Genomic DNA, 12,917 nt, shown 5'->3' with positions numbered 1-12,917 from the left:
TTTGTTGACCGGGAAAGTCCACTGGGCCTAGAAGAGCCCATCATCAGTGGAGGCCCAGGGAGAAAAGCTGCACAAAATTAAAATTAACATACAAAATATATACAAAAAATTTTAATACAATGCTGCTCTACAGAAATTAGGATATAAGGTTGCAAATAAAAACACAAGTTTAACAGTGATATAATTTCATTAATTACAAACAAACGTCTTAATCTATGAGAGTGAGAGAGAGAAAGAAAGAAAGAAAGGAAGAAAGAAAGAGATAGGTTAGTACATAGGATGATGTCATATGGGAAGTTACTATCACATGGGAGAAAGTAAATAGTAGAAGTGGCAAAATGTATGAAACTCAGCTGTGAACAGGAAATAAGGAGGCAGAAAATCTGAGTTAAAAACATGAGAATAGGTATATTAATGTGTTCCATGGATTTGTGTCTCTTTCCTCTCATCAGTGATGGGCATACAACTCCTACCTGTTTCTGCCATCAAGCACCTAAATCACTATTCAGACTCTGGTCACCTGGGTCAGACAGGCCTCTGTCCATCTACATTACTGAGTATGTTAACAGCATGCTGGTAAGAAGTAAACCATAAGGCCAACAAAACAGTTTAATAAAATATGTTAATATTGAGTAATAATAACATATAACAATAATACATCACATTTTGCAAAAATATAATTAAACAAAATATTTAATATTAAATCATAATAATGAATAACAATAATAAATAAATGAAGATAATGGGTTGGGAGAGAGAGAGAGAAACAATCCATTACTGACAATGCAGACTATATCCCTAAAAACACTGATAATAAATATTCTACAGGCATGTTTTGTCAGTTTTGAGTACAGTGACTACAATTCTCCTATAGTTGATTTAGCATGTACATACCTCTCAAGCTGTTAGCACGAGTCAGTATGGATCGAGCAATAACAAATGCAAGTATGCAACTACACAGAACATTTTCACATAATCTGGACTTCTTTAACTACCAAGGTGTACTGTAAGCGGGTTTAGTAATACATTGCATTCCAGGTAATCATTTTTCTGTTAATCCTGAGACAGACAAATTAGGCAGTTTTAATTACATTACATGAAATTGTGACACTTGAGAGACATGTTTGTGTACAGTACATAAAATAGACATCTGTCATGCCTTAGTTAGCATACATGGGAATAGAACCCAATAGCTGTGACTGCAGGGGACATCTGCAAAAAATGTAACATTGACTGCAGCAGTTTAGTACAGACATGCAAGGAATGCAGCCATTCTGGAATATGTAGACAGATGTATGTAGGAATCAACAATGCTGCTTAATACTTTATTGGTATTGCTGATATGTATCTGTGAAATGTTAGCACAATCATATCTACTCATAACATGGGCTACCTCAACCATATATCATTTCCTCCTGGAGTGGGAAAAACAGACAGCATTATGTGACTGAATTCATTTTGCATTCTAGAACTATTACAGTGATATACTTGACTGCAGTGACAGTAGAACACACATGCATAGAATACAGCCATACTGCATTTATTAAAACACATTTCTGTAGGAATCAACAAGGCTGCTTAGCACTTTATTGTTATTGCTGATAGATGTCTGTGAAGTGCACACAATATTTGCCCATAGAGTGGGCTACCTCACCCATATACCTTTATTACTTGAAGTATGAGGAGTAGAGAGCATTATGTGACCAATATTGGCATGGTGACAGATTTGGACAGTACTACGAGTTAATGCAGTTTGCAGGCTGTTAGTGTAGTATTCTACAGCTATTACAGTGTTACACTTGACTGCAGCAACCTTACCATAGACAAGCAATGCATACAGCTCTACTGCAATGGTTATGACAACACAATCCTGCCTTACACCATTTTGCTTAATGTTATTGGTATTGTTTATTGTTTATTGCAATACAGTTGTTATTGCTCATTTATTGCACTACAGTTCTACTTGCCTATTTATTGCACTACAGTTTTTTATTGTGTATACTGTATTGCTGTAAATGCTTTACTCTTTCTTGCTTATTGCACTACAGTTAGCACAGTAAGTCCGTACATACCACACTCATGGTGCAACCTGGTCAGGCACCTGGCATGGGACTCAACATTGTGAGTCCTCTCAGCTGCAACTTTTGGGAGCAAAGCACACCATTATGCATACCAGTTTTGCAAACATTCAGCTTACATATTGGTAAAAGAGTGGAAAACATACTTACATATTTGTGGGGCATTCCCAGCCCTGGTTTCTTGGACCCAGGTGTCCAAAGTTCCCCTCTTTCTCTTCTTCAGGTCATCATAATGGTGAGGACACTGCTCACCTGTGCGGGGGATACCAGTAAAATTGGTGTGTTCCTTGGCCAACTGGTCCCAGGCCTCCATCTTACACTCCAAACCCTGGAAACCACCCTGCAGCAGCCTAGGTTCATGATTTTTTGCCAGGAACCCAACAAAGTCCCTGGACTACAGAACACCACATCTGTGCATCTGAAAGTGTGCTCCTTCACCAGCACCACCTGCCATATCACCAGTTGAGCAGACTCCAAAGACTGTTGCAGAATTCCTACCTATTGTGCCTAACATAGGCTGCTTTCCTGCCCTTACACATCACTGAGCAACATTCAAAAAAGTGCCACATTGCTTAGCATCACGCAAACCAGCTAAGCAGAGCTAAGCAGCATGAAATTTCACACTGAGGTTTTAGCTAAGCTTAGCACCATGCAAACAAAAGTACCAGTTAGCATGTTTAAGCAGTGTTCAGCAAGTGCAGCAGTGCCATATTTCAGAAATTTTCTTTTTAAAATTAAACATATATAAACAATTAAATTACAGACATGTTATCACTGCTATAGACTCAAACCCATGATCTTCTAAGCATTAAGCTGCATTTCTACCCATTTAGCTACTTGGATATTATGAAAAGTAGTATACCTCCACATATACTACTGGGCTACCTGTTACCATTGCTAAGCACTGCAGTACACCATGAAAACTCGCTTAAATAGACCCAGATATAAAGAATTATTTACATCTGGTTTCTATTTCTAAATGTCTAGCAACTGTTGGCTATCTATGCATGAGTGCCACTTGGCTCTGTAGCGCTTCGCCCCACTCTGCGCAAACAGCAATTTAAAAAAAAAAATGAAAAAAAAAACAAAAACACTTAAAATAAGAAAAATACATAATTATGACAATTAATGATGCCAGGTTTCTATTTTTCGATGTCTGGCAGGTGTCATCTGTCTATATGTGAGCAAAGATTGGCATTGCTGCCCTATGTACCCTGCCGCACAAACATACAAAAATGGGAAAGAAAAATTAAAATAAAATACTATACATTTGACAATTCACAGCATTTCAACAGCACGCATCCACAACCACAGGTAGCCTCTGCATTTCTCCCTACAAGGATTAAATATTCCTGTTCCTATGGTCTCCCTTGACAGTGTGCTGTCATTAATATGCACAGAGAGCTGCCAAGGAGGGGCCATGGCCATACAGTCCATGTAGGCTCTACATGGTGCCTACACAGATTTTATTAAATCCTGGGGATGATGTTTCTGACAAGTAGGAAATAGAGGTGTTTGAAGTATTATTTGGGAAAATAGAAGTGGAAAGGTAGAGTAATAGACTGTGTTTACTCTGAAGGGTTTATTGGTGATTTTCAGATGTGTGGATGTTTAAGAGTATAGATGTGGGGAATATTCATATGAATGAGAATTATTTTATGTGGTGATGGGTCTGTTAACAGTGTAGAATAGGTATGGATGACGAAGGGTAGTAAAGCAAAAAGTACTGATAGCAATATTAAGATTATTTAAATCAAAATTGTGAATCCATGCTTAATGTCTGATCACAGAATATGCAACTATAAGAGCTTTTCAAATGGGTTGTAAACCCATGCTGCAGATCGCATGAGAAAAATTCTAAATTGTCTAGGAACAAATTAACATCCTTATATACAAACCATAATTCATATTTTTAATTTATGTGTTAATGTCATTGTAGAAAATTATAAACAGTCTTTAAAATGAAAAAAAAAATGAACTGTTGCACTAAAATGGTGGTTATTGCACAAGTTCTATATACCTTGAAAGTTATTCCAATAAATCTTTCATATTAACTATTTTAGTTATGTTACACAATTTCTTTCACAATGTATGTGGTATTTTTAGAATCTTACAATAAACTTGGAGCACAAATTTTGATTGCTTGAAGATCACATGTTCCATCATTTTTGTACTGACTCTGTACTCCATACTTTATTATACTTTATTATTGTATCACTTTTACCTCATATCTCTTGACTTATATTCTATATTTAATTTGAGCTAGTTTATTCCAAGTGTTACCATCAGACTTTAGGCAGTATTAATATTAATGTCACTCCTTTTTTTTTTGCTTCCTTTATAGAGATGTGATACTAAGGTAAGATGGATTTCCCTCCATGACCTTATCTAAGACTGCCCAGGACTAAGAGTTTGTTGACCATGTATCCTTATTTTATGGCTAGATTCCATTATTTGTTTGTTTGCTTAGACCTTTTTAACTTATCCGATGCACCACTGAAGTATTATTCCATTTGGAGTACCACTTCACTACTTATCTACTAATTTTGAATGTTGCTAACTGGCAGTTGTCTGTAGTCTGGGAACTGCATAGCTTTTGGCTGAGGTAGTTACACAGAGAACATAGCAAAACTTGGAACAGCGTAAGAGAAGGCCTGATTTCTTCATGGCTCCTGACATTTTGCTGTAATGCTTCCAAGGGACTAAACTGCTACTATTCTCTGTGATCTCCATGGTATTATACTGAGGCTGATATTTTGCTGGACATTAATGTGCCATTTTGGCAGCCTTTCTGAAGATGATCATTTTTGTCTTGTTTTAGTTTTGATCTCTGCTATCATTTTCATCATTATATTATTGAAACTGAAGATTCATCACTTTGCCAGCAGTATATTCCCTAGTTTAGTATCAGCTACTGATATCCAATATATTTCTAATATCAAATTCATGTAACTCTGATCTCCAAAATCTCAGAGATCACTTTATTGCTTATGCTAGTATGAAACAAATAAAAGTGCTGTACATACCTTTAAGGATTTTCTCCCATTCTCAAAGTTGTTTGACACAGAATAGGTATATAAACGTCTTGAGGATGTAGGACCTTTTTCTAACAGTGCATTTTAACATTGATGAAGGGAGAAATCCACAAGGTTTTATAAGATTAAAAGTTTTTATTGGCATTTCTGAGTCAGGAATAGTTTTTGGATTGTACTGCTTTTGTTGCTGTTGACTCAGTTTACTGGCTTCCTGGATCCTATTTTCCTTGAGATGTGGGACCTTGCCTCTTCATGAGAGTGCTCCTTGAAAAAAAAACTGTTTTGAGCTAACCTGTAACAGTCAACTTTCAATATTGTAGGAGAGAACACTTGCAGTGTGAGGCATGATATTACAGTCTCCCACAATAGACACTTTATTACACTAGGGCATGATTAGCCTGTGTATTTAATTATGTAATTAATTATATTCCTTGTTTCTTATCACTTAATTCTATTTTTCATTTATTCTTTTTTAATTTTATTACATGTTCTATAATTTCATTTTAAGTTCTTCATTCAGAAAGTTTGTTGTTTTTTCCTCTCTGACAATATATATATATATATATATATATATATATATATATATATATATATATATATATATATATATATATATATATATATATATTTTATATGCATATACATATATGTATGTACCTTGTTTAGTTATAGACACATTTAGACAACTGTAGTTAGATTTGAAGGTAGACCATGTAATACATGCCATACTTCCTACTATATCCTCACCGTACTACAGCATTTTGGATATATTTGGGCTCATGAGACCTAAACATCACCTCTGACCAAATCTGATCAAATATCTGTCAAACACCTTGCTTTAGACCCCAGAAGAAGTCTTTTGCTTGGAAATGTTTACACAATGGTTTGCAGTGCTCATTTGTTCATCTTCATGGCACTGGAGATGTTTTTCAAGCTATGAGAACAGTGGGTACATTTATTTTAAAGTCCATCTCTTTTGTCTTCATAGTAAGCAATGTAGAAATCAATATTAACTATTCAGATTGTTAAGGACTGGCATAATGGTTAAGGTGTTTAGCTTAGTGATACAAAGTGGCAGGGTTTGATTTTCAAATGGGATAATTGGCTAGGCTTAAAATGGCTTGTAAGGGCTGTCAGCATAGAAATCTATGATCCTATTAAAAACAATAGGGGAATTCAATTAGCCATACATGATTTTTTTTCCATGTATGCATCACTTTACAATGCATACATGAGTACGAACATTTTCAGATTCAGTAAATCAGCAAATGCGCACAAATGAGGAAAGTTCCGTGGAATGCAAATTCCTGCTTAAGCAGATGACTTTAATGCAAATTAGCCAGGGGAAGCGATCTAACAACCCAAAAGGCATCCGTGTTGACTCTGTATCCTTGTTCCCAGTATACACAGAAATGTTTTGTGTACAGGAGTCTAGATGGAAAGAAGAGGATGTACAAGTCCATAAATATGAACATAATTCCTCTGAAAAGGTTATGTCACATACAGTAATGGTGAAAAATACATTGTGATCTGTAAAAATGCAAGGAAAAATGCCTATTTGGACAGACAGTACATCCACATGGGACTGCAGACACCCATTCCACTAACATGTCACCATTTGTATGCCGTAGGTCTCATCTCATGCATGGAATATTCATGCAGTCCTACTGCAACAGATTAATGGTATATCATTCAAGGGACATGTTGGACAGAGGGGTTAAATGACAGTCAGACTGTGTGTCCTAGCAGAACATGTGCATTACTTCCTCAACCCCAAAAAAGCACTATTCCCATGTTAGTGCCATAACACTAATGGTTTGCTGTATGACCTCTCACACAGTTAGCATGCCACACAGCATCAGTACTGTAATGTATGATCTGAACATACATTTTATGTGCAACTTAAATGGGAATAGCACAGTACACGTTTATGCAGTGATGGTGTGGTGAATGATTCCTTGCTCATGTAGCAGCTTCTGTGGCTCAAAGGAATAAGGCAGGTAGGTAGTATGTTGGTGTCCAGGGTTCTACTCCTGAAATACCTCATTATACCACATGTGAAGTAGCAGTATGTGTATCAATTTACAGACTGTCTCTGTGTGTGCTACACTAGTATGACTGCATTTCACATATTAAATACACAACTGCATTTGGGCCAACTTTCTAAGACCTATTTAAATGCTCCTTCAGTACTATGGGATAAGGTATTATCAGAATTGTAAAGGCTGTGACTTAAAAACACATATCAGCATGTGTATGTAGAACATACATCTAATAGCTCCTGGAATATGATGTAGCATAACAATATAATAACAGTTATGAATGAACAATTGTGATGTGATGAGAGTCATATGGAACTGGCAGAGCTATATGCAACACAGTGAGCAACAAGTTAGAGCAACCAGGCATTGATGCACTCTTATTAAGATGGATAGCTCCATAGCTTACATACAGGATATGGCAATTATCATACAGCAATTGGTCAATTGATATCTGTGGTTACAGTCATGGTGTCCCACAGGGAGCTGTACTAGGGTCAAACTTGTCTACATATCTCTGTACACCTATCATTATCATCACAGTTGTTCTACAGTCTGTATGCAGATGGCTTGAAATTGAGTATACTGTTTAAATGTGTTACCGATTGGGCTTGTCTGCACAATAGCTTGGCCGCAGGAGCATCAGATGCTTTTATGTACACCAGAAAGTAAGCATATGATATGTTGTAGACAGAAATAGAAAGGTGAATATTGCCTACAGTACACAGTGAATGAAACGGTAGATTCATTAGAGGGAATTGGTATATAGGTAGATCTGGCATGGAGTTTTCCAAATCCCCTCAGAATCCCAGCCTGCAGTACAGCTAGGTATGGGATGGAGTCAGTTTATGCAAAGGTAACTCTTATGTGTAAGCAGTGCACCTCCAACTTATGAGTTGCTAAGCAATGTGCAAACAAGCGGAAATGCCACTGAGCATGCTCATACACTTAGTTAAGCAGAATGCAACTCTGTTGCCCCGCGTGCAAGTTTGTTTAAGCAAATTTGGTTGCTGTGGCATGATGGGTGGCACTGCTTGAACATGCTTAATGATAATTACTTGCCAACTGCTATGTTTTTCTTAAACCACCATTTTTAAACAACAGCTGTGTGGCTTGGTGGGTTGATGCACTGGTCTTAAGGTGGAATAGTCCTGGGTTTGAGGCAAGGTGCAGGTGTGCATTTTGCACATGATTACTATTATTTCAAAGATATATATCAATTTAGCACAATTTAGCTGGTCTTAGCGATGCTGTGCAATGCACTGTCTCAAGCAAAAAATCTTTAAAGAAAAGAAAAATGGGGAGATAGGACGGTGGTGAAATGGGGTACAAGCAGGGGGAAAATATAGGGAAAGGTGGGTAGGTATGTGCAGGAAGAGTGTAGGAAAGAAAGGTCTATATTAGAACATTGAAAATTTAATGGTTCGAATCACTAAAAGTCGAACTTTAATGATCGAACCATTAAAATTTCGAATGTTCAGAAAAAATAAAGAAAAAAAAAAGAAAATCTTTAGCAAGCACCCCTGCACCCTCCAGTCCCCCCACTACTTAAATATACCACCTCTGAGACAGCACTACATTGAAGTAAACTGAAATATTCCCTTACAGAGATTTCTGTTTACCAATTCAACATTCTGCACATTCGCTATTATCATGTAATCCGACATTGTCGACTTTCGAGACTACAGTAGGTAACCAGAAAAGAACCATAGCTATTCACTTCTTGTACAGCAACAACTGTGCATTTTACCAACATTTGCAGATGACTTTGGACTGTTACCCCCAGAGAGAGGGGTGAGAACAACATACATGTGTTGTCAAGACAATTGGACCAAACTAAGTGTGTCCAGTGGACATGTGTAAAATGGAAAGCTATGTATGGGACGATATTTTTTGGGGGACAGGTACCCATTTTTTTAAGGTGACAGTGGAATGCTGGGGATGGGACATACGTATGTGTGGGGGAGGTGAGATGGGAGGGTGAGGAAGCATTTTCAGGCAGGCAAGACAGGGCTGATGTGTGAAACAAGAGGGAGATGAACACCTTGGATGGGGAGAGTGGTGTGGAATCCCAGTCCCATGAGCATCACACATGGCAGCAGTGTGACTCAAGTCCTCATCCATGGGACTGTCAGCACTGCTATTTCACTGCCCCTGTAGTGGCAGTGGTGGATGCTGGAATCAGAGGTAGGGATACCTCAGCAGGATAGACAACATGCTCTGCATCTGCCATAGGCTTGCAATGAGAGTTTGTCACAGCAACCCACACACCATACCTGTCAGTTCCTCATGGGTAAAAAAATCACCCCCTCAACCTCTGCTCCCAGAAGGGTGCCCAGCTCCAGCCTATGGGGCAGAACTACCAGATGCTACAGGTAGTGCAAGGGCAGCAGAGGAGGTACCATCAAGCTGCAGCTAGATGTGCTGAGCCCCAGTGCCAAGACCAGGGGAGCCAAGGTAGGGGGATCACCAGGAACAAACCTACCTTGTCATGCTGTAGAAAATAAATACAAACATAAGGTTAGAATAAACATAACCAAACATATGTTAGTAGTAACATTATAGAACTTAATAATGAGTAATCAAATGAAATGTGAAGGATTATAATAAGAATAAACAACAATAAGCAATGTTAGTACAATTATTTTAATGGCAAACCAATATGAAATTATACATAAGGCCAATATAACAGGTTATTACAAAAGTGTATATTAATAAGAAATCATAATAATAATAACATTATTAAATTAAAGAAGAGAAGGGTTGGAGTGAGAGAGAGAGAAAAATACTATTAGAAACTTTTCAGGTAATATTACTAGACAGAATACTATTACATCCCTCTACATATGTACAATGTCAGTTGGGAGTGCAGTGAATGCAGCAACTGTATAGATGATGCTGCACATACATAGCTCTCAACGTGTTAGCATGGGACAGTATGGGCCAAGCTGTAACACATGGTGGGATGGAGGCACACCTACTGGGTATAGTTGAACATAGTGTGCTCATACAACAGTAGCAAGATATTCTGATAACGCATTTTCCACTGAATTGATTTCCAAGAAATGTCATTTATCTGCTAACTAAGGACCAGATATAGGGGCATTACCTATTACATTCCGAAAATCATGACAGTTGAAAGGTATGTTCATATACACTATGTAGAGTAGACAGCCATTGAATACTTAGTTGTCTGTCATGGGATTATAACCCACAAGCTGTGACTCCAGGGAAAATGTGCACTGAATTTCACAATTAACTATTGTCAGATTCGAACACACATTTAGTGAATAAAGGCATACTTCACATTTATTTGAAAAAGTCCCTATCAAACCACAGTCCTGCTTTAAACTTTATTGCTAATGCACCTTAAAATCTGTCATTTATACACATGCATATCTGGCCAGAACGTCAGAAACCTTACCCATATATTCTGCTCTTTGAGTGGGTGGAATACACAACATTATTTGTCACAAACTGGCCAGAAGGCAGGCTTGAACCTTACTGCAGGTATTGTACTACATTTATCAGACAGTGTTTCTGCATTCTTTATTCACGTCCCTTCTACAATTAACTGGAGGCAGGTTAGAAAACACATGCAGTGAATAACAGTGTAGTGCATACCTATTTGTCTGAAAACAGTACATTTCACAGCACCATCACCCTTTACAATGTATTGATTACTGTTGCTCCAAGTCTGGCATGTACAGCATGGATAGCTGTGTCAAATCTCTAAGAAATAACCCATATACCGTTGTCATTACCTGAGTGCAAACTAAAGCATATATCACACAATGAGCAGAGCAGTTAGTGACCTGCTGTTAATCTGTGTGGACCCTATCATCAGCTGTTTGAATGCTATACTATACAGGACTGCATGTTTTGCTGATTTAATTTGCTTTACCATTTCAGGTAGGCAGTGACTCATTCCTACACGTTACATTTCCCAAGTATGTCATACTTGACCATTACAACTGCAAACTCTATAAATAATGTGTTTTGACACTACGTTATACCTTAGGTTATTACCTTGAAATTTCCCTACTTACCACACACATGCCTCATCCTGACCAGCCACCCTGCATGGAACTGTACATTGCAAGCCATCTCTTCTGCAGCTGAGGTAAGAGAAGCAAACCATTATGCATGCTAGTTTTGCACAGATTCAGATTGAAGATTTCCAGAGTGATGCCAAATATACTTACAGCACATATCTGTTTGGTCTGCCAAGCCTGAGCTTTTGGACCCAGGTATCCAAGGTTCCCCTCTTTGTCCAGTTCAGGTCATCATAGTGATGAAAGAGGGATCACCATGCTCACCAGTGTGAGGGATACCAGTAGCACTGATAAGTTCCCTAGCCAAACAATACCATGCCTCAGACTTACATTCTGAGCCCTGGTATTCACCCTGTGGCAACCAGGGTTCATAGTGCCTGACCAGGAGTCCAGCAAACACTTTGGACTCCTGCACACCCCACTTCTGCATCCAAAAGCATGCTCCCTCACCAACACTATCAGGTATATCAGCAGCCAAGTGAGAACTCCAATGAATGGTGTGAAATTACCACCTACTGACCTTAATGTAGACTGCAGTCCTGCCCTTACATGTCGTACTCTAACTTTAAAATACACACTGCATTGCTTAGCATTACACAAACTCACACAACTGTGTTTAAGCGGAGCTTAGCAAAGCGCAAGCAGGAAAACTGTTAACCATGTTTATGCAGTGCTTAGCATCACTCAGCTTAACTAAATGTAACACATTTTGTATTGTCAATTAAACTGACATTTCAGTCACCTGCCACATTTTCACATCACTAAATGTAAAAGATATGACTGCTCAGGACTCAAACTAAGGACCTACTATACTCTAGGCTCTGACTCAACCTATATAGCCACTTGGATAGTAGAGACACCTGGTCTATCTTAATATATACTAAAAAGGTGCCTGTTGAAATTTGTAAGCACCAATCCCTATATGATTTCATGGATTTTACTTCTGGACTTTGTATTGATAATGTAAATATCTATTCATTATTTGCAAACTGAGAAATTATTGAACTATTGAGAGGGTTGGTCAAAATTATTATATCTATGTCAGTGTGATATTATTAAGTCTGAGTAAATCAATTTGCAATTTTCTTTTTGAAAAACTATCAGTTGAAATCATATATTCATTAGAAGTTATTAATGTATACTTCTTTCCTGAAAATGCCTGAACATGGCATCAGATTACCTCATCTCTCTATCTCTTATCACAAATTTCTTCCTTCTCCCTCATAGGTCACTTTGATTCAAATACTTATCACCACATCATAACTTTATTAAAATTAGTTTTTGGACATTACAGCTTTACCAGCTTGTTGGTCTTGCACATTTATCCATATTGTTTAAACTTCTTAGCAGAATACATTTCTTAAAATTCAAACTTTAAAGTGATGTATGTGTACCTGTTTGTGCGTTAGAACAATATCTGCCAAGACAGCAACATACTATTAATATTCCTTCTGTAGCTTTGCAGTCATTATCAACAAATATATCTTTATCCTACTGTGGTCACATGCAGCTGCCTGCATTTCAGAACGGCTTAAATATACTACCACAGCATGTGCAGTCTCTGAATTAAGTCAACCAGAAGGATGCCATTTGCTTAAAATGCTTTGCATCATACTGTGTGAGCAATGTGCCATACCTCCAGGATATTAACAATACCCATAACCCTTGTTGCAGGCTTAGAACCAAATCGTAGATTTTGTCTCAGAACAA

Source organism: Protopterus annectens, chromosome 12.part0 (genome assembly GCF_019279795.1).
Source record: "Protopterus annectens isolate FY-2018-M chromosome 12.part0, PAN1.0, whole genome shotgun sequence".
NCBI classification, from domain to species: domain Eukaryota; kingdom Metazoa; phylum Chordata; order Ceratodontiformes; family Protopteridae; genus Protopterus; species Protopterus annectens.
The sequence above is the reverse complement of the archived record's forward strand: the minus strand, read 5'-3'. Positions refer to the sequence as shown.